The sequence below is a fragment of the Rousettus aegyptiacus genome, unplaced genomic scaffold (assembly GCF_014176215.1).
Source record: "Rousettus aegyptiacus isolate mRouAeg1 unplaced genomic scaffold, mRouAeg1.p scaffold_m13_p_3, whole genome shotgun sequence".
NCBI classification, from domain to species: domain Eukaryota; kingdom Metazoa; phylum Chordata; class Mammalia; order Chiroptera; family Pteropodidae; genus Rousettus; species Rousettus aegyptiacus.
The window spans coordinates 149,247,328-149,266,432 of record NW_023416306.1 but is presented as its reverse complement, the minus strand read 5'-3'; the positions used below and the strand labels follow the sequence as shown (position 1 = coordinate 149,266,432).

The window sequence follows — 19,105 nt, the reverse complement described above, 5'->3', positions numbered from 1 at the left end:
TATCAATCACATTCTAGGATCTGCACCAGCAAAATGAGCATACGGAGGTGACAGCAGAGTCTCAGCCCTCACAATGAGGTCAAGAAGAATAAGGCAACAGACAGTACAAGAGAGTAAGCGCTGCAGAGCACAAGGCAACATGCCTTGTGAGAAGGGGCACTCCTACTAGTACGGGGCAAGCAGCAGTCTATGCTGACACTGACTTCAGAAAGATGTTAGCCAGGAAAGCATAACAGGGAAAAGCACATGCAAAAGCCTATACACGAAACTGGGAACTGCAAGTTGTTGTCCCGGCCTTCACTGATTTTGGTCACCTCATCAGGAGCAGATTCATGGGTTTGTCTTGAGATCCTAACACATTACTGCCCAAAGAAACTTTGACCTTGTAAAGTCTAGTCTTTCCATTTTAAGAGGGGGAACTGAGGCCCAGAGACAAACCATGACCTGCCCAGGAACACAGGGCTTGTCAGTGGCTAAACCAGAGCTCAGCTATCCCAATTTTTCACTAAGCGAAGTTCAATCAAATGTCTCCCAATTAGAATCTTACCACTGAGCCCTCTCAGACAGAGTGTCAGCCACAGCACTGTTCCCCTCTCTGCTTCATCCCAAGGAATGGCTCATTACCAGGCCTGTGTCAGATGAGGAAGTCCAGCAGCATTAGTCTCCAGGAACTCCAACATGGCAGAAGCAGCTCATTAAGAAACAAGAGTGGCCACCTGCCTCTTCTGAAAATGAGGCTGAAGGCAAAAACAGCAAGTACTCAAGGCCGGTTGTAGTCCTCCTATGTGCACACATGTGTGTCCGCACCCCCCTGTGCTTAGCAAAGATGGGTCCCCCTGGAAACAAAGATGGGTCATTCTGAGAGCCCAAGGAAATTATCGGCCAACACAGAAACAGAGGGTGAGTCTGGGTTACTGCCAAACCAGGCAGGCTTAATTAAGACTCCCCCACCCTCTTCCCCAGGAAGCCCCCTACCCCTTCCACTCCTATACCCCTCCCAGCTGGTCACACTAACCCAGTTGGGAGAAGCAGTCATTTCAGGGAAGCTAAAGGTCTCCCTGTGGCCCAGCTTGGCAGGATGGGCCACCAGCCGAGAGGCCAAGCCCTCGGAGCTTCAGGGCACAGCTGCCCTTACTGTCACCTCAATATCCCCCAGCCTTCAGCCTTCAGCCTCCAGCCTCCAGCCTCCAGCCTGACACCCACTGGGGATCAGAGTGTGTGCAGAGTGGAAGAAAGTGCTCATTAGCTTTCCAAGTGTAGCCCTTTTATAGAATCTGAATAGCAGGCAGAGTCACTCAATTGCGAAGCAGAATTCCTCCTCTTCCTATAACAAAACAAAGATGCACGTCAACAACCAGCTAGCTGGTTAAAACTGTGTGGAAAGAGGCACAGATTCATGTAGAATCTGCTTGGCAAACCTCAGCTCCAAGGCCTTGAAGCACTGGTATGATGAAAGCATCTTAATGATGAGAAATTCTTCCTGTCCAAAATGCTCTCAGATGCTGCCTCTGACCCCACATTCAAGTGCAATCAACACAGGCTGGTTGTGGCCTTTAGGGCCAATACCAGCTCATGGATACTCAGGGCAAGAAAGTGATCTTCCAGAAAAACTGACTGACTCAGGGGCTGAAAAGCCATGTTTGGTCTAGTACAACAATGAGACCATAATGAGCACTGTGTGTCCTAAACACCTTCATATCTGTTATGAGGAACCTCTCTGGGTGGAGGGTGTGTGTGTGTGTGTGTGTGTGCACGCGCGCGCATGTGCGTGCAACTAGGAGTTGGTAGGGTGGGGTGGGGGTGGTTACTGTAGCCTGACTTCCTTTTCTTCCACCCAAACAACAACTCTTTAGAACTTGCCCTCCTGCAAGGAAAATGCAGTTCTGATTTCCCAACCTCACTGTCTGAGAGAACGTCTTGTTTCCTCTCTCTCCCTTTTAAAAGAGATGAATGCTCCCCTACCAAAAAAGCAGCTGTAAATACAGGACAGGATAAAAAAGAATCCTGCTATGAGTTCCAGAGGAACCATTATACCATAGTAAAAAGCAGCAACACACAACTTCATTCAAAGTACCTCTTTAAAGTGTAACCTTAGGGCAGAAGATTTCTCTACACTGCAGGGCTGCTTCCTCCTCTACTTGACACTAAGACCTTCAAATGTAAAGTGAATTAGTGAGTTTCTTCCTGCGAGACTTAGAAAGAACTTACAACTCAATCAGTGTACCTGCTACTGGGTGTTTACTATTATTGTGAACAAAAAGGGAGCTATGCAATAAACCTGACAAGCTCAGGGGGCCATATGGCAGGCCTGACAAACTGAGATACCGAAAGTAACCACACGAGATGTTCTGATCACAAACTCCTAACTGGGAGGTCATGGTGGGTAGTCACGTCCCAGGCCTATAACTTCCTTCAGCAAAGGTCAATCCTTACCTTAAAATACCTCTGTCTGTTTTTCTTATGCATCAAAGATAACATGCTTTGAAATATAGGAGTAATTTTCTTTTCTAAGCCCCCTCGTGGGCACAAACCCCAGCACCAGAGTACAAGACAACCAGAGCAGGAGACCACAGAACCAACCCTTCAATTGTTATCTTGCTCCCCACATACCATCTCTATGTGCTGTAAATGTTAATTATTAGCTATCCTGTATCCACCAATGTAAAAGAAGTATGTTTCCTCATTTTGCTTTTTATTCAATTTTTATCCTAGAGATTTCCCTGTGATGCTTTCTCCCACCTCCCTAATCTACCACCAATGGATTTTATAGAACCCTCCTTACATTTCCTCTTTTGATTCAAATGTAGTAAATAAGCTACAAAACTACCATTCTCCAGAGCATTTTCTCAATCCGTTGAGATTTTGCTTCCCAGCATGTCATCAGTTTGGCTCAAATAAACTCATAAAAATTCTCTACAGGTTTGGACATTTCTTACATGGACATTTTTATCAACATCGTCAATATTAAAGGGCTAAACTTCATTACCAAAGTGTTGCAGACATTTAAGCAAAGTTAAGCCGTCATGTTTTTAGGCAGACTGAGGCCACAATATTTAGTAATTGAGAATAGGATGGGAAGAGGGTATAAATCTGAGATAAGCAGCTTGGCTTCTGCACTTACTACTTTCTAAAAGGAACAGCATTTTTCAAAGGCTCAGGATTCTAAGAAATCACCCACTGGCTTATTATACCCCTCCATCACGACAGTAATGATGCTGCCACCCCAACACTCAATTGTCAAAAATAAAAGATCTGAAGAGGTATTTCAGAGAAAGTTTGTGAAAAGAAAATTCAAATTGGTTTTATTTTGATACAAGCTACAATTAAATGGCTTTGCCTTTGCAATAGCCCTTCCCAACCAGAATACCAGTAAGTTTAGATGTGCCCCACAGATTTAAATTGGATTACAGGGAATACAGCTGGCTGAAACTGGTCCCAGCACACAGATGTCACTAACCTGTTTCACAGTGCTAGATGAGTCTGAGAAATAAAAGGGAGATAGGGGGAAAAGTCAGCATAATGCTTAAAAATCTGCCCAAGTCAAAAGAAGACAGCATTGCTTTTAGTTTCATGCAAGACTCTATTATTCAAAGGAAAAATGCAACATAAGCCTATAAGCCTCACCAGTCACAAAGCAAAGACAGAAAATGTTTGTATTTGCAGAATAAATTCAAATCCTCAAACTTACCAGAGTAATCAATACAAATGCCACTAATACAACTAAATCAAATCCTCAGTTTGACAGGTGTGCTCACCATTGCCCCTTAATTGTTCCCTGAAGCTATAAGCTTCCCCACAGCCAGAAACCTTTCATATCCTCCTTTTGGGAGGATTCACCACATAGGCATCTGGTCTCACCACAATTACCCAAGAACCCTGGTTAACTTCTAGGAGGAACAGATTTTCCCACCAGAGTTTTAAGAGAATCTCAGAATAAACTCTTAGAGACATGAATGACCATTCCTGTCCTTTCCATTTTCTCCCAGGTCTTGGTTTCCACAGTCCTAAAATTCCTATACGGTCTCATGGCCTCCAGCCCCAGCTCTGCTTCCTCCAGACCATCCAAAAGGAACCGCATTCCTAAAGCAGTCAGATCACCTTTCATCTCCAATGGTTCCACCCTATATATATACTTTTGTCTACCCCATGTATTATCATTTCCTGATAGTCCTCTATAGATAGTGTGCAAAATGCTCAGAAGGCGCAGGGCCCACCCCACCAGAAATTTTCAGTGGAGTTGGGGAGGCTAATTAACCAAGTAGCACACAATAAAGACACACAAAAAGGCAGGAGTGTATCCATTTCAGTATCCCATGTGGGTTCAGTAAAATGCTAAAGCGCAAGGTAGGAATAATTAGAAAACAAGAACACATAACAGCTACTTGTGAGTTATGGACAAATAAAAAAGAAAAAAATGAAAATTAAGAAAGAAAAAAAAGGATCTGAACCAAGATAAAGAGAGCCTTAAAAAGGAAGAAAAGATGTGACCTGATAGCTTTGAGGGCTAATAAGAACGGAGAAGGAAAGAGGGAATTTCTGGGGCTGGAGCCTGATGTAAGCATGATAAATTGGGGGTCTGGGGTGTTGGAGGGGTAGGTGGGAAAGAGAGTATGAGAGACCAAGAATAAGGGAAGAACAGAAAAAAAAAAAATTCCATTTGAGACCTTTCAGGGCAAGGGACAATTCTTATAGTTTCCCTAGTATCTATCACATGGCACACTCTGGTTATTCCACAAAGTATCAAGCATTCAACTGAATACTTACAGTAAGGCCAGTTTGTACAGCCATAAAAAACAGGCAGAGAAATTCACCCTTGGATCAGTAAACAGTGGGGAGCCAATGAAAGCTCTTCAGCAGAAAACCTGACCTAATCCAATTCAACAAGCATTTACTGAAGGCCTAGTATGTAAGAGGCCCCAGAGTACACGGTCCTCACCCTCAAGGAGCCCGCCACCATGAGAAGGGCTAGCAATACTACCTCCTATACACAAAGGGCTTCATTCTCTTACCTAGTCTCACTTGAGACAAGGACACTGTTCACAGGAGATGCACCTGGCTAAGAGACTAAGGTAGCCTGAGAGGCCGGACAAGATGATGATGTCTGGCCAGGGTGGTGGTTGACAGAAACCTACAGAAAAAAAGAAGTGGCTGGGGCTGGTTAATGACTGGGAAAAAAAGGAGCTCAGAAGAGGCAAGTGATGGTGACACAGAAATCAGAGAGCGGGAAGACTCAGGTTTCAATTCCCAGATGGTGACATTATCTTCAGGTCATGCTTTGGCTCCCTCACCACCAAATGTGGAGGTCAGTCAGCTTGGTCATTCTGCCTGTTTCTGGGAGTGGGGGTTATACATTCCACCATTCCCATCTACGTAGTTTTTTATGCTAGTTGTGATTTCCTGCAATTCTCATTTGCAAGGGGGTGAAGTGGATCCATATGGTAGAGGTGACAAGTCCTTTGTCCATCAAAACAATGATAAATACAATTCAATAGTTCTGCACTAAAGTTTTTAAGCTCTTATTCTGGGAAGAGAAAAGGGAGAGGAAGCATTACATTTAAAAAGCCTTACCCAATGAGCTTTCCTCCTAGGCAGAGCCTTCTCAGCTGCATTGAGGGAGAAGGAACAAGACAGAGAAGTAGCAACCTTAAGAGCCAGTATCAGTTCCTATAGCTAAGAGGCCCAAGATCCCTCACCACCTGGCTATGTGAAAAACGAGCACAAACCCAGGAGAACAGAATCTACATGAACCAGGCCAGAAATGCCTGAGTACCCAGCATCCCTGGAAACAAGAATAGCTCTGAAGCAGAGGACATTTGGAGACAAGGGTGTTGTCAAGGGCTTGTCCCAAAGGAGGGCTGCTCAGTATAAGGCTATTAGCCACAGGAGGGCCAGCTTGGCTCCCAGAAATGTGGCCCCTCCCTCTAACACCTTGCTGGCCACTCTGCCATCCCTGACCATCCTAGAAAAAGGGAGCAAAATAACAGGTGAACAACGGTGACCTCCAGAAGGGAAATCACATGACTACGAGGAACCTATATTTCCTAATCTTTCTTTAAGAAACCAATATAACGTAATTTCTCAATTTTTTTTTAAACAAATAACTTGATGGAGGAAACAAATTTAAAATATGTACCTTTACAAAGAAAAAGGACAATGAGCCCTCTTTCCTAACCATTAAAGAAAAATGAAGGAAAAAAGAGAGCAGATTGAATGAAGAACAAACAGTTGGTTAAAACAACTTGGTGGATCCTCTGACATTTTCTAAATAAGTACTTCCCTCCCACCTGTTACAGATTCTGACTGCCTGAGAACAGTCTCGCTATACCCTTTACACAGGGTCCTCAAGAGAGCTAAAACCAGAATGTGACCTGAGATCGTCTGTTATCACAAAGCATTTTCCCAGTGCTCTGTTCAGACTTCCTATGGATGGCAAAAGTCCTTTTAATAAGCCTGTGGTCTGGCTGTGTCAACAGGGAATGAGGTGTTTTCCCATTTTGCAGGACTCAGTTCTACACCTGGAGTGGTCATACTTCCAATAACACAAAAAACTCAGGATAATAATCATACTAGCATCATTATTAACTGGCCCTTGACTCCTTATTCACTGTGCATGGATTTAAGCATTTTCCATCTAGTATCTGATTTGATTCTCACAATAATCTTAAAAGGTAGATACTATTACTATCTCCATTTTTAGGCAAGGCAGAGAATTTAAGTAACCTGCCCAAGTCACACACGTAGCAATTCAAGAGGCCAAGATTACAAACTAAGTAGTCTAATCCCAAAGTACATGACAACCTTGGTAGAGGTTCAAATTATTCCATGTCAGATAATGTAATTCATTTTAAATATTAAATTTATCTTGGATATATTATGAAGCAGGAGGCAAAATTCCCATTCATTATAAAAAGAAAACAGAAAGCTCTGAAGAGTGCTCACACTGCTGCCTGCAGCTAGACCCTTTTGAAGTGGGCATGAGCTTAGCTTCCCAGCTCCACTTCAGAACCAGTGCAGAGGGAAGTGCGTGTGTTTTAACATTCAGATGCCAGGGCCCCACCCACAAGGGAACTGATTCCCAAAATATAGGGTGGGTCAAGTGATTCTAAAGCACTTTGGAGAAACAGTGCTTTGGAGTATCTGAAGAAACTTCTGAAGCCACTGCAAGATTTGAGAACTAGGTCATTAGATGGTGATGGCTAACTCCCCTGAATTGTTACTGAAACAGATAATCACTTTTGGTCATAGGCACCACAAGCTAAAAATACTGCTGAAAATGAAACACAAATTCAGGGACGTTGAGCCCAGAGCTCTTTTTACCTTACCACACACATCAGATGAAGAAATTGCCTTCTCCATGACCTGAATGAATGTTTGCTCCAATCTTACACATTGGAAATCATCTGGCTAGAAGCTGCCTCAAAAAAAGGAACTTGATGTCTTTGGAAAATAACTGCCAAAGATGGATATATTGCATATTAATCATCAAATTCAGATATCCTTAATAGAAACTTCAACAACAGGCTGAGAGGGGAAGAGTTATTTTTTTAAATGTGTGTGCTTTAACACTTCCCACACAAAGCACATTGCCTAGGTCTTTGCACTGGTGTTTAAACTGAATAAAGATGCACACACTTCAAAGCTTTGCCTCTCTAGTCAGTCAGTCAATAAGTGTCCATCTACTTATGTCACCTCACCAATTCTATCCTTTCTCCTTGGCTTCAATGATCTATTTCAACTGCATTACTATTCAAGAAAGATGGCTTCAAGTTTAAAACCAGTTTAAATAATTACTTAAGTTATTTGGAAATGCTAATGCTTTCTCAAGCACCAGGGTGAACTTTCCCTGACCCTTTCTGGTCTCTGAGGGTCAGTCCTGGATGCTGCCTCCCCTTGAGGCAGGACCCCGTGTATTCTCTGACTTCCTCAGGGTCTTTAGAGGCCACATAGTGTGGCCAAGAGTTTCACTGTGCATCCTCAAAAGGTGCTTTTTATCCTCTTTTGGCATCAATTTTCACAACTGTAAAATGGGTATATAATGTAAGCAATCTACTTCAAAGTTGCTAGGAAGGGTAAATAAGCTAATACACATAAAGCACTTAGAACAGTGCCTGCATTTAAAAAGTACTCGATATGTTATCTTTTATTATGAACCTATCTTTAATATTAAGAAAATTTTGCATGAACCTAGAGCTTTATACTTTTTGAAGCAGTATCTATTCATTATCACAACAATCAGTCCTCACAATGATCATTTTAGTTAGACAAGACTAAAAGTTTACGAATACTTTCTGCTATAAGAAAAAGGAACTAGTCCAACCATTGGAGCTGTTTAGTCACCATCCCAGATCTCATTAGATCAGACCTGTCTCAGTAATCTTTGTAGGATGTGTCAATAAATCAATGTTGAATTGGATTGAATGTAGGGTTGGCCATGCTGTAAAAGCAACCCCAGCCTTGTGGCAAGGAAGTGGGAACAAATCAGAATCATCATTCTAGGAAATTCCTGGCTACCTTAAACACAGAGACAAGAAGGCTACTACCTTTTCCAGTCCTGACTCCAACTCATCCCTGAGAGGAAAAGGAACATCTGCAGGAGGGCAAACAGCTGGGGTCATTTAGAGGGAACAGTCCCTGCTCAACCTCTGAGGCAGTGAGCAGGGAGACACGGTAATATAACAGGGCATTAACCAGCCTCTACTGCTGGGCCAAATGGGGATCTATAAAGGAGGTATTTCAAAGGCAGCTAATGTTGCCTTTGCTAACTAAAATGGGAGTTGCCTTTCAGTAGAGTACAGGCCAGTCTATAAATACGACCGATTAAAAGGCTTCCTGCAGGGCCCAACTGCCACCCGCCTCAATACAAGGCTATCTGGTCCTCCAGGCCCCAAACAAAGCTCATGGAACTTCCTTCAGGGAAAAGTTGCCATCACACCAACAATACAACCCCCTCTGAGTTATACCCCAACCATTTTTTTCCACTTCAGTTTATTTTTGCTAACCAACCTCCTCTTTCCACACCCCTCCCAGGACCATTCACTCCCTAGGATCCCTCCACTGCAGCTCCCACTCGTCCTTGCCCTCCTCTCTCCAGGCATTTGTCTTCTGTCTCCTTCCCCACCACATCCTCATCCCAATTTCCTAATCCACATGTTTTATCTGCTATGAAAAAAAACACAGGCTTTGGAATTACTCCAACCTTGGTTCTAGCTCGAACCCAGTAAATTACTTGGTTTTCTGATCTATACAGTGAAGAGAAGCCTCCCTAGGTATAGCACCTAGCACAATGCCTGGCACAGAGCATGCACTCAAGACTTCTTGCCTTGCCCCACTCCCCACAGGGTTTTTCTTCTTTTCTGGGCTCTGTAACCATGATAGTCATTCTTTCTAGGTATCAAACCTAAGACATTCAAATGTCTTAATCCACAGGAGTAACAATGATGAACATTTTCATCACCAATGTTATCTGTGTGGCAAGCATATTCTAGGCACATGGTCCCATCAGCAACCTTCAAATTACACTAAAGAATAGTTACTTTATACCTACCTACTACAAATGACACATCTGATGAAGAAAGTAACCAGAGGAAATGTGAAGACACAGAGTTGAGAGCCATTTCTGGCCAGAAGCAAGGGAAAAATAAAGGCCTCTGTAAGGCAAAGGTAGCACTAAAACCCCAAAAGGAAAATTCCCATAATTCTGCATTTATATGTAAAAATTTTTAAGTTAACTATGACAGTAAGAACATCTGCCAGTTTTACCAGATACACCATCTGGTGGTCCATTTCTGATAAGGCCCAGGCGCAACCTCACATAGGCCAGGGACTGCCTACAACATGTTTCCCAAAAGGTGGCATCTTAGATGACAGCTCCAAGGCAGTGTGCTGTTCCTCTTGCACATGATTAGATCTGAAATAAACCCACAGCTCAGTTCTTTTATAAGTATCTCCTCTCAAACTTCTAGGCATCATCTTTATATTCAGATTTTAAGCAAGCACGTCTATCTTCAAAAACCAGAGAAATACTACAAAACACAATAAACAAACAGCCTGAACAACTGTATTTTAAAGGAGCTATGGGGTGGGGGGAGTTCTTTACTGAAAAGTCTTACTTTGCAGTTAGCTAAGTGTAAGACACTCCTTTCCATGAGGTCTTCAAGGTCCTCCAAGTAGCTTTCTTTTGCCAAGCCAACAGGAAGCACTTTAATGCCATAAATAAAAGAAACCAGCTGGGAGTCAGAGCAGAACTGTCAAGAGGTACAGTGAATTGATTGGTATTAAGCATTGAAAAGTAAGTGCTTCAATAGCAGCCTCCTCATACCCTTCAGATCCTGATGGGAATTATAAAATGTGAACCCAATACCTACAGCAAGGATATAGTCCAAAGAAAAATGGACTAAAGGTTTGCCAGCCACCACTAAATGCAAATTTGGGAAAAGGTATATGTGAAACACATGAGAATAATACAAAACTATCAAGTGCAAAACTCTGTACAAATATGCACACTCCTTCCAGTCCACTAGGCAAACTTAGATTGGCAAAACTTTTGACATTGCAGTGCCTGTAACTTTCATCAACTGTAAGTATTTCACGACCCATGTGAAGGGAACAAGGCAAATGTGGTAAAGTCTGATAAAGAGAGAACTGAAAGGGCGAGGGTGAAAAGTATACTATAAAAACCCAAAGTGAGGACCTGGGTGGGGCGTGATCAGCTCTGGCCCCACAACTGAATTTGAGGATGAGAATCTCTCACTCTTTGGAAACAATACTGGGCAGGGATCCCTCAGAGATTTTTCCTCTAAAAATGTGAATATACAGAACGGGAGCCCACAGCAAAGCTCAAAACCTATTTCCCGCCAACTCTGGCTTCGACTCAACCATTCAGTCCCACAATCAGGCAGATATTACCGAGCAGGTAGGAAGTTATGGGCAGTCCTAAAGTGGTATGAAGAGATGCCTTCCCTTAGAGAATCTAAGCCCATCCTTGTGCAGGCCTTCCAGAAAGAAAGAGGGAGAGATAAGCAGACTCAGGTCTGTGAGAAGGTCAGTGTGCACTCCAGCAGCAGGGCAGTTTAACACAGAAGACAAGACCTGAAGGAGTTGAGAGACTTGACCTACAAGGGCAATGGCAAGGAGCCTATCACCTGCCAAGCCAGGAGGATATGGAAGAGACAAACCCCTCCCTTGTCATTCTGGATGTGGTCCATCCGCCTTGGAAAGCAGAGAAAGTACCTGGTCCTAAGCTGGCCTGTCCCCCTTGCTCAGCCTCAACAAACTAAACCTCAATAATCCTATACTCACAGTGCTTTTTACATTCACAGCTCTGGTCAATGCTGATAACAGTCAATACTTAGAAAGCGATTACTATGTACCAGATTATGTCTCCTCCAAACTCTCTATATGTAGTAGATACTATTATTAACCCCCATTTTAAGTTGAAGAAGCTGAGCTTAACAAAGGGACTAATCTGAAACCACACAAACCAGACATAAAATCTAACACTACAAGAGCAAGGGTTGATTAGTAATTATTATCACTTCTTCCCCAAATAAACTGCCATTTGAGTATCTTTTGGTTGTCAAGCACTGCACATAGTGTTTTAAATATCATATTTTATTTGATTTTCATAATAATCCCATGAGGGAATACTTTTAAATGTAATTTTAATTATTTAAGTTTGATATACCAGTGGAATATTCAAATGATACAAAAAGAAAGTTTAAGAAGTTAGTTTCCTGTATCCTTCTTCACGCCAGAATTCCCCACCCCTGGTACTCAATATTTTGGTACTCTTTTAGACACAGGTAGTGTTGACATTATCATCTCCATTTTACAAATGATAAAACTGAGGATCAGAGGTGAAATTTACTCAAAGTCACATGGCTGGTAAGTGGCTAAGATTGAAAACAAGGTCAATCTGATTCCAAGAACCCCTACTCTTCACTGCCTCCCACTCAGTAACCCCTTCTTCAAACAATCATCCATTTTCATGAGCGAGAGGCAAGAGGGAAACTATGCCTGGCCTATAGCCAGTCTCACTCCTTCACTTTCCCAACTAAATGGAAAAAACAGACAGGGCTGGCCAAGGACACCCTGTCCCAGTAACATCAGCACTGCTTTATGTTTCCTCACATCTAAGCTGTCACAGGTGAGGCAGCACCTTCACCTGTACCATCCCGACTGCCCACACAGGCTCATCTTGTGCCTCCGAAACAAGGGCAGGCAATGGGGAAGAGAAGGTTGAGCCCTGGCTACAGGAGACCCTGGGTCCCTAGGTCAGCAAAAAAAGGAAAGACACTCCTTCAGGACCCCTCTTGAGTTCTGAGGCCAAGACCACCCCGCTCTGCAAACAGCACAGGGCATCTCAGAAAGACCCTAATCCCATCCATCCTTGCTGCCTGGAGTCAGAACATACCTGCGGAAAGAAAAAAAGATGCAACAATGCCAGATACAGAGTTAGTTTGCAGCACTGCTCAAAATCCCTATCACAGAGCCCTTAGAACCCAAAGAACTCAATTTCTGCTCTGGCATACCCCCAACTGGACCCTCTAATAACCCAAAAACTGCATGGATTTCTAGACACCAGAGTTTTGTCCCTATTGCCTCCCCCTCCTTCAAAAAATAAAAACAAAAGCCCCTTGGGCTATATGGAAATGCTTTTTCCTTAGATGAAAGTTGCCCTTTTGAATTAAGTACACCTTCGCATTCTTGTTTGTCCCATTAGTACACAAAAATATACTGACATATTGACCTTGAGAGTGCCTGTGCTGAGATAGGGCAGGGGAGAGGGAACAGAAAAGGGGCTGTTATATTACTTTTCATGAGCAAGTTAAAATTTATCCAGTCTGCAATTCCAAGAGGTTTCCTATTTCCCTGAATAGGATACCAACATTTGATACACCCTTAGCCCCAGCTGACTCAGCGTTACTGTTTACATGCTCAGTGGCTGCTAAATGCCTACTTAGGTTATCAAAAGCCTTGGTTTTCCCATTTGTAAAATGGGACTAAAACCTTCCTCACAGAATTACCTGATGTCTTCTGTGAAAGCACTCTGTAAAATGAAGCAATTTTATTGCTATTAATATGGATACGCAGCCTGCAGAGAAAACACAGAGGAAACTTAAACCAGGCCTTTCCATCCTTAAGGGGCTTGAAACCTATGAGGGTAAAAGAGAATAACCAAAACACTGGAGAATAATTCAAAACATTTGTTAGACTGTGTGCTGCAAAGAAGCCCTGTGGGGAGAAGATTACATGGTAAAGAGCATTCAATAAATATTTCTTCAATTAATAAATACGTTCAAACACATCGCTTGAAAAATACCAATCTTCTGTTATTCACAGAAACTTTTATCAACACCAAAGGCTCTGAAATCTATTCACTCTACTATGGCTCACATATATCCCAAGAAAAGCAGTCAGCATTTGTAGAGAATAGCCCTTCTTTCAAAGATGTGAATTTTCAAACACATACACAGATCCCAAAGGAGAGGACCCACATAATTATATTTCACAAGTCCAGAAGTAATAGAACCACCCCCAAAAGAGCTCAACTCTGGAGAACAAACAGAAACAAGCCAACCTGTGTTAACTACTTCACTGCGTGCAACTGAAGTTAGTGGATGCTAAAAAAAAAAAAAAGTGTGTGTATGTATAAATGAGGCCGAACCAAAATCCAAATGTGTAAATTAGATTTAGGGTGTGACTGATGCCCCCTGAGACTTCTAAAAGAATGATACCATTCTAGAAACAAAGACTTGCACCTGAAAAGTAGCAAGGTTACTCTCTGGTTAGATTAAAATTCTTAAAGGGTCCTGTAGTTTGTTTTTGACTGGCCTTGCTAAAATATTCTGGACAACCTCCAATATTCCCTCTTCCTTCGCCTCCTCCCACCTGCATGGTTCCTGAGCTGTCTTCTTTTCCTAGCACCAGTCACAGTGAACTTGGTAAAATTTAACAGCATTTTACCACCTAGTTTATATTTATTTTTCACTCAGACCAGACCACCCTCCAAATGTCTCTTTTTAGAATTTCATTAATACCATTCTGATTCCTTGTCATCAAGGCTCCTGGCTTCAAAGTCACCGTGCCCTCTCACCGTTTTTACTTTAATCCTCTACACCGTATCAATCACTTATAAATCAACAAATTAATACAAGAGCTGAGTACAAAGGAGTGGACAAGACAGTCACTAACCTCCAGGGACTTCCAATTTCAGCCTGTAACCTGGGCCTACAAAGAGTTGACTGGCTACCCACAGAGGTAAATTATATGGGGATGTGCATTTATTGGGAGCCTTATTTTAGCCAGTACTGTATTAGGTCCTTTACTGCCCCCAGCAGGTTATAAAGCCACAGATATACCAGGAAAAGAGACTTCTCATATCAACATTTATATCTAAATTTGAGGCTTGGGGAAGATAGGAGAAAAAAGATTCCCTAAGGAAGTCATACCACTGATCCTATTTCTCTTTTCCCAATTTCTCTCTGTTGAACCCACACTCTTGCTTTTCTTTAACTTAATATTTTTTAAAAAAAGTTATTTCAGAATCAGAAAATGTTCCCACATTAAAAGCTGATTGGTTAAGTAAAGCCGGATAAAAGAAATCCTCGCACCAGACCAAACTCCTAGACCTAGCTCACTCTGCAGTGAAAAGTAATTTGCTTTCTTGCTTGGGAGGCCAGGAGGAATTCTACAAGGATATTTTTCAAGCTTTCCTCCTTGCCAGGGTGATTACTGGTTTGGGGGCACAGATGTCATTGAAAAAATCAGAGTAGCCCACTTCACACAACAGATTCCTTTACTACTACCCTCAAATTAAGCAATCTATGGATATTCCCCCCAATTGATAACTCCATGAAGGCAAGTATCATGTCCATTTTGCTCCTTGTTTATAACTGTAAACGTAGCACAGACCACAGGTATTCACTATTAAATACTTAGCAAACAAATGACTAGATTTACTTCCTTTCAGTTTCTGCGGCAACCATACCTACCTCCTACCAGCCTGACGTCACAGCCCAAAGAGATTATCAGCTCACAAATTATTACGACTTGAAGGTGCATGTAAAGGGGAAAGAAGATGGACTAATGAACTCTTATGAAACCCAGAGCCTGTTCTTCTTGTCATACTGCTGCATAACAAGCAAAATCCCCACAGGACTAAAATGAGGAGGTAGGTGGCCTTCCCATGGCAGAGTTTCTACCTGGAGGAGGATAGGAATCGAGGACTGATAAAGGTGGACCAGCCAACACACCATTTGTTAATCCTCTAGAAATATCCTGAGCATACCAACTAAAAGAGCAGCACCCAGTGAACACGAAACTGCTCAGTGGTTTTCAGGATGAGGAAAAGCAGCATATATGACCTCAACCCGGGCAGCCTATTTCCTTCCTGGCTGATTAGAGACACAGAGCTGTATGTTCACACTGCATTTGGATGGGCGGCTGATACCACACAAAATAAACCTGAGGAAATCAGAACCACAGTTGTGAAGGGTTCTGGTCTGCTAATGGGGTCAGAGGGAGGAAGCATCAGTCCTCCTCAACAGCATGCTCTCAATTATCGGGCAGTTCTACTACACCTAGGATGCCACCAGCTCCAGCCACTGTCCCACCTAGGCAAGGAGAATCCAAAGGGAAAAATGACTCAGGGAACACATCCAACTGGCTAGAGTCAGATGCTGTTTTTGAAATGCAAAGAAGCACAGAACAGAGATAAAATAGTTTAAGCACGCCCAACCTAAGAACAACTGCGCCCATTTTAAGAAGTTCTACCTTTAATGACTCATTCCCCTATGTGATTTCACTATTAGATTCAAAACCACAATCACAGAAGGGGCATGAATTTGTTCCTAACAATATGAATCACACTTCCTGATGAGCTCCCAATTCCCTTTTCTGGGACAGACAGGCCCATGAGAGAAGTTGAAGACACCAGGGTAGAAAATGCACCAGACAAGGAATCAGGAACCCTGGCTTCTCCCCTGGCCCTACCGCTCAGAAAGTCAGCTCTGCGCATCCATTTCCCATTTTCCTTTCTATAAAGCGAGGAGGTAGAATGAGACGATCCCCACAGTCTCATCTCTCAAACTCCAGCATCTCATGAGCCTACAGTGTTTCTCTCAGCACATACTTAGTTTGCTGCGCAAAGAGTTTTGTGGTCACATCTGAATATTAGAGTCAAGAATTCAGATCTTCAGATAAGAGTCTTCTAACCTCATTCAGTCTTTTGAGACTCAGGACTGGAAAAAGAATTTGCATTAAGAGGCAGAGCCCACTCCAAATCCAAAACTTTTGGCAATGAATTGTGGCAGGGAAGTTATACATCACACACATTCACACACACACACACACACACACACACACACGAACACCCACACACACACCCAGGGAAGTTTCTGGAAAGACTGATCCATGGGCTTGGCTCCAAGTACAGAAACCTAATACAGGTATAGCAGACAATAATTCAAGTTCCTGGTTTTTGTTCTGCTTGTTGGACAAAGGGTATATGCCCGGTATCCACATGTTTCTCTGGGGTGGAACCATCTGGAGCTGCATATAATTAGGTGGCCTGCACATGCACGCTTTCAAAAGCTTTTGGTAGGGATCTAGGAGCAGAGGAAGCAAGACTAGCTATTGCATTCTTTGTGTAATATGGCTGGTATGATGTAAAACCACCCAGGAGTAGATTCTGTAGAGGAAATAACACTCCCAGCAGCACCATCTGTTCCTCTCTGTGTTGAGCATGAGCTATATTTTTAACCTCGGGTGCAAGTAAGGTCCATCAGTAAGAGCTCTCCTCACTATCTCGCTGGTTGGCTCTCTATTCAGTAAGCATTCCACTTTCCAGCCTAGCAGAAGCCTGCAAGCAGGTGGCACAAACCCTGCCATGGAATTTTTCATAAGAAAAGGAAATGGTTCTGGGAACTATAAATTACATTTGATAAGGAAGCCTCTGTGGGGTTCTTGGTAAAGTTCTCTCCATAAAACACAATGACACAATTTAGAACTGAGGCTTCAGGCTGAAAACTCTCTTCAAAAAAAAAAAAAAAAAGCAGCAGTACAAGTGCACTGAATATAAGTACTACTGTATCTGTCAACTCTCACTACTGTTTAATGTTCTGCAGCAAAGATTTGGAAACGATACTATTGAAGAATTCAAACTTCATGAATACATGACTGTGTGTGTGTATGTGCGTGTAACACCTTAGTTCAATGCAATATCCTCAACATCATAAGACCAAGAGATTTTGCTATAACATTGTTCTTCCCCAAACTGCATAACAAAGTAGAATGGTAACTATAAAATAGAAATATTGATGCAGCTTTTAAAATATCTCCCTGAGGAAAAAAATATATATATGTCCGCACAAAGCCTTGTTCATGGATGTTCATAACAACATAATTCCTAACAACCAAAAAAACAAACCACCCAAATGTTTATCCATTCATCAGCTACATGATGAATGGATAAACTAAAGGTGGCATATCTATACAACAGATTATTTAGCAATAAAGTGGAATGAAGTACTGCTACATGCTACAACACAGGTAAACCTTAATAGCACTATGTCAAGTGAAAGAAGTCAATTACTAAAGACCATATATTGTATGATTCTGTTTATATGAAACGTCCAAATAGTTAAACTACAGAGAAAGCAGATTAGCTAGTGGTAACCATAGGCTGGGGGCACTGCAGAGGAACAGGGGATGACTGCTAATGAGGTTTCTTTTTGGGGTGATAAAAATGTTCTAAAATTAGATTATAGTGATGGTTATACAACTTTGTAAATATACTAAAACCTACTGAATTGTACACTTTAAATGTGTGAATTTTATGACACATAAAATATTTCTCAATAAAGCTGATTTAAAAAAAAATACGTATGTGGCAAAATAAAATCACCCCTCTGAAAAAATCTCCTTGAGCAAACTTTGAAATAATCTAGTTGTATAAGAGAAGATATTTAAATCACAGACGATCTATTTGATGGACTATTATAAAGCCATTAAAAATAATTACAAATGGCAATGTGTCATAAAAAGGAAAATATTTATGGTATAATTCCAGGTGAAAAAAATATAAAATTGAATGTACTGGGATTTCCAATTAAAAGAAAAAATGGAATACATGGAAATGATGTTTGTTTTAGGATGGTATTTTTATCCTTTATTTTCCAAGCTTTCCGTAATATCTGATTGTTGATGCTTAAAAAACAAACCCCCTATCTTTCCCCCTTAGACAGTTTGCCTTGCTACAATTTAAAATGCAAAATAAGCAAAACCACCTTATTCTCTTTTTCAAATTCCTTTTAAACTTCCACCCACTTAATTCACTGAGACCAACTGAGAACAGCCCAAAGAAGGAAGGATGAAATAAACACTCCTATCCCATTCCCAGAAGCCAGTTTCATTTTACTGGCTTTGTTAGAAGCCAAAGCCTAGTCTAGCCACAATTTCAGCAAGGAGAGAGCCTACACATAGAGCAATACCATGCTCTGATCTTAAACTTTTGTGGGTGAAGGCAAGTCACTGCTGGCAGGAGGCTAGACTTGAAAAGATTACACATTTCCCCTCCTTAAGAAAGGATGGTAAGAAGAGGTGGGACTAGGAAAAAGTCCCTATTTCTGCCTCTTCTCATGGAGTTTTGTGTCCTATCTCTTAACTACAAGAGAATAGAATCCTGAATCATTTCATTTTTCACCACAAAATATTCTCTTCTGAGTAATAAAAAAATTGTCAGTCACCAACTCTGCCATCTGCAAACCCACTGAGAACCTACTTACTGTCATCAAGAATCCCAGGCTAACTTCCCCAAATCAAGGAAAGAAGCCTTGGCAAAAAAATAAAAAAATAAAAAATATATAACACTTGTATATGTGTGTGGGAAGTAGTAGCACATTTAAGGGCACACAGCTATCAGGTAATTTTAAGGATCTATTAACACTGGTGACAGTAACAGGGAACTACATCTGTTTCTGCTTGAGAAAAATGCTCCCATAATATCCTATTTCTGATTCTTGGCATGCGGCCTTCAGATGTTTCAAGGGTGGCTATTTTCCTTTTTTGCGATGCAAGAGCAAGGAAGGGAGAATACATCACAAGC

At 41.9% G+C, this 19,105-nt stretch overlaps 1 protein-coding gene across 4 annotated transcripts in view; it reads right to left on the bottom strand.

The window, feature by feature from the left end:
- The window catches only part of SUSD6 (sushi domain containing 6), a 90,799-nt gene that overhangs the window by 67,412 nt on the left and 4,282 nt on the right, over positions 1 to 19,105 (bottom strand). Inside the window, exon 1 of one of the 4 annotated variants that reach the window (XM_016131259.2) lies at positions 548 to 943. The exons of the other annotated variants lie outside the window; for them this stretch is intronic. The gene's annotated coding sequence lies outside the window, so the exon portion shown is untranslated. Of the gene's footprint in view, positions 1 to 547; positions 944 to 19,105 lie in introns of those variants that run through there. 4 annotated transcript variants of the gene reach the window in all.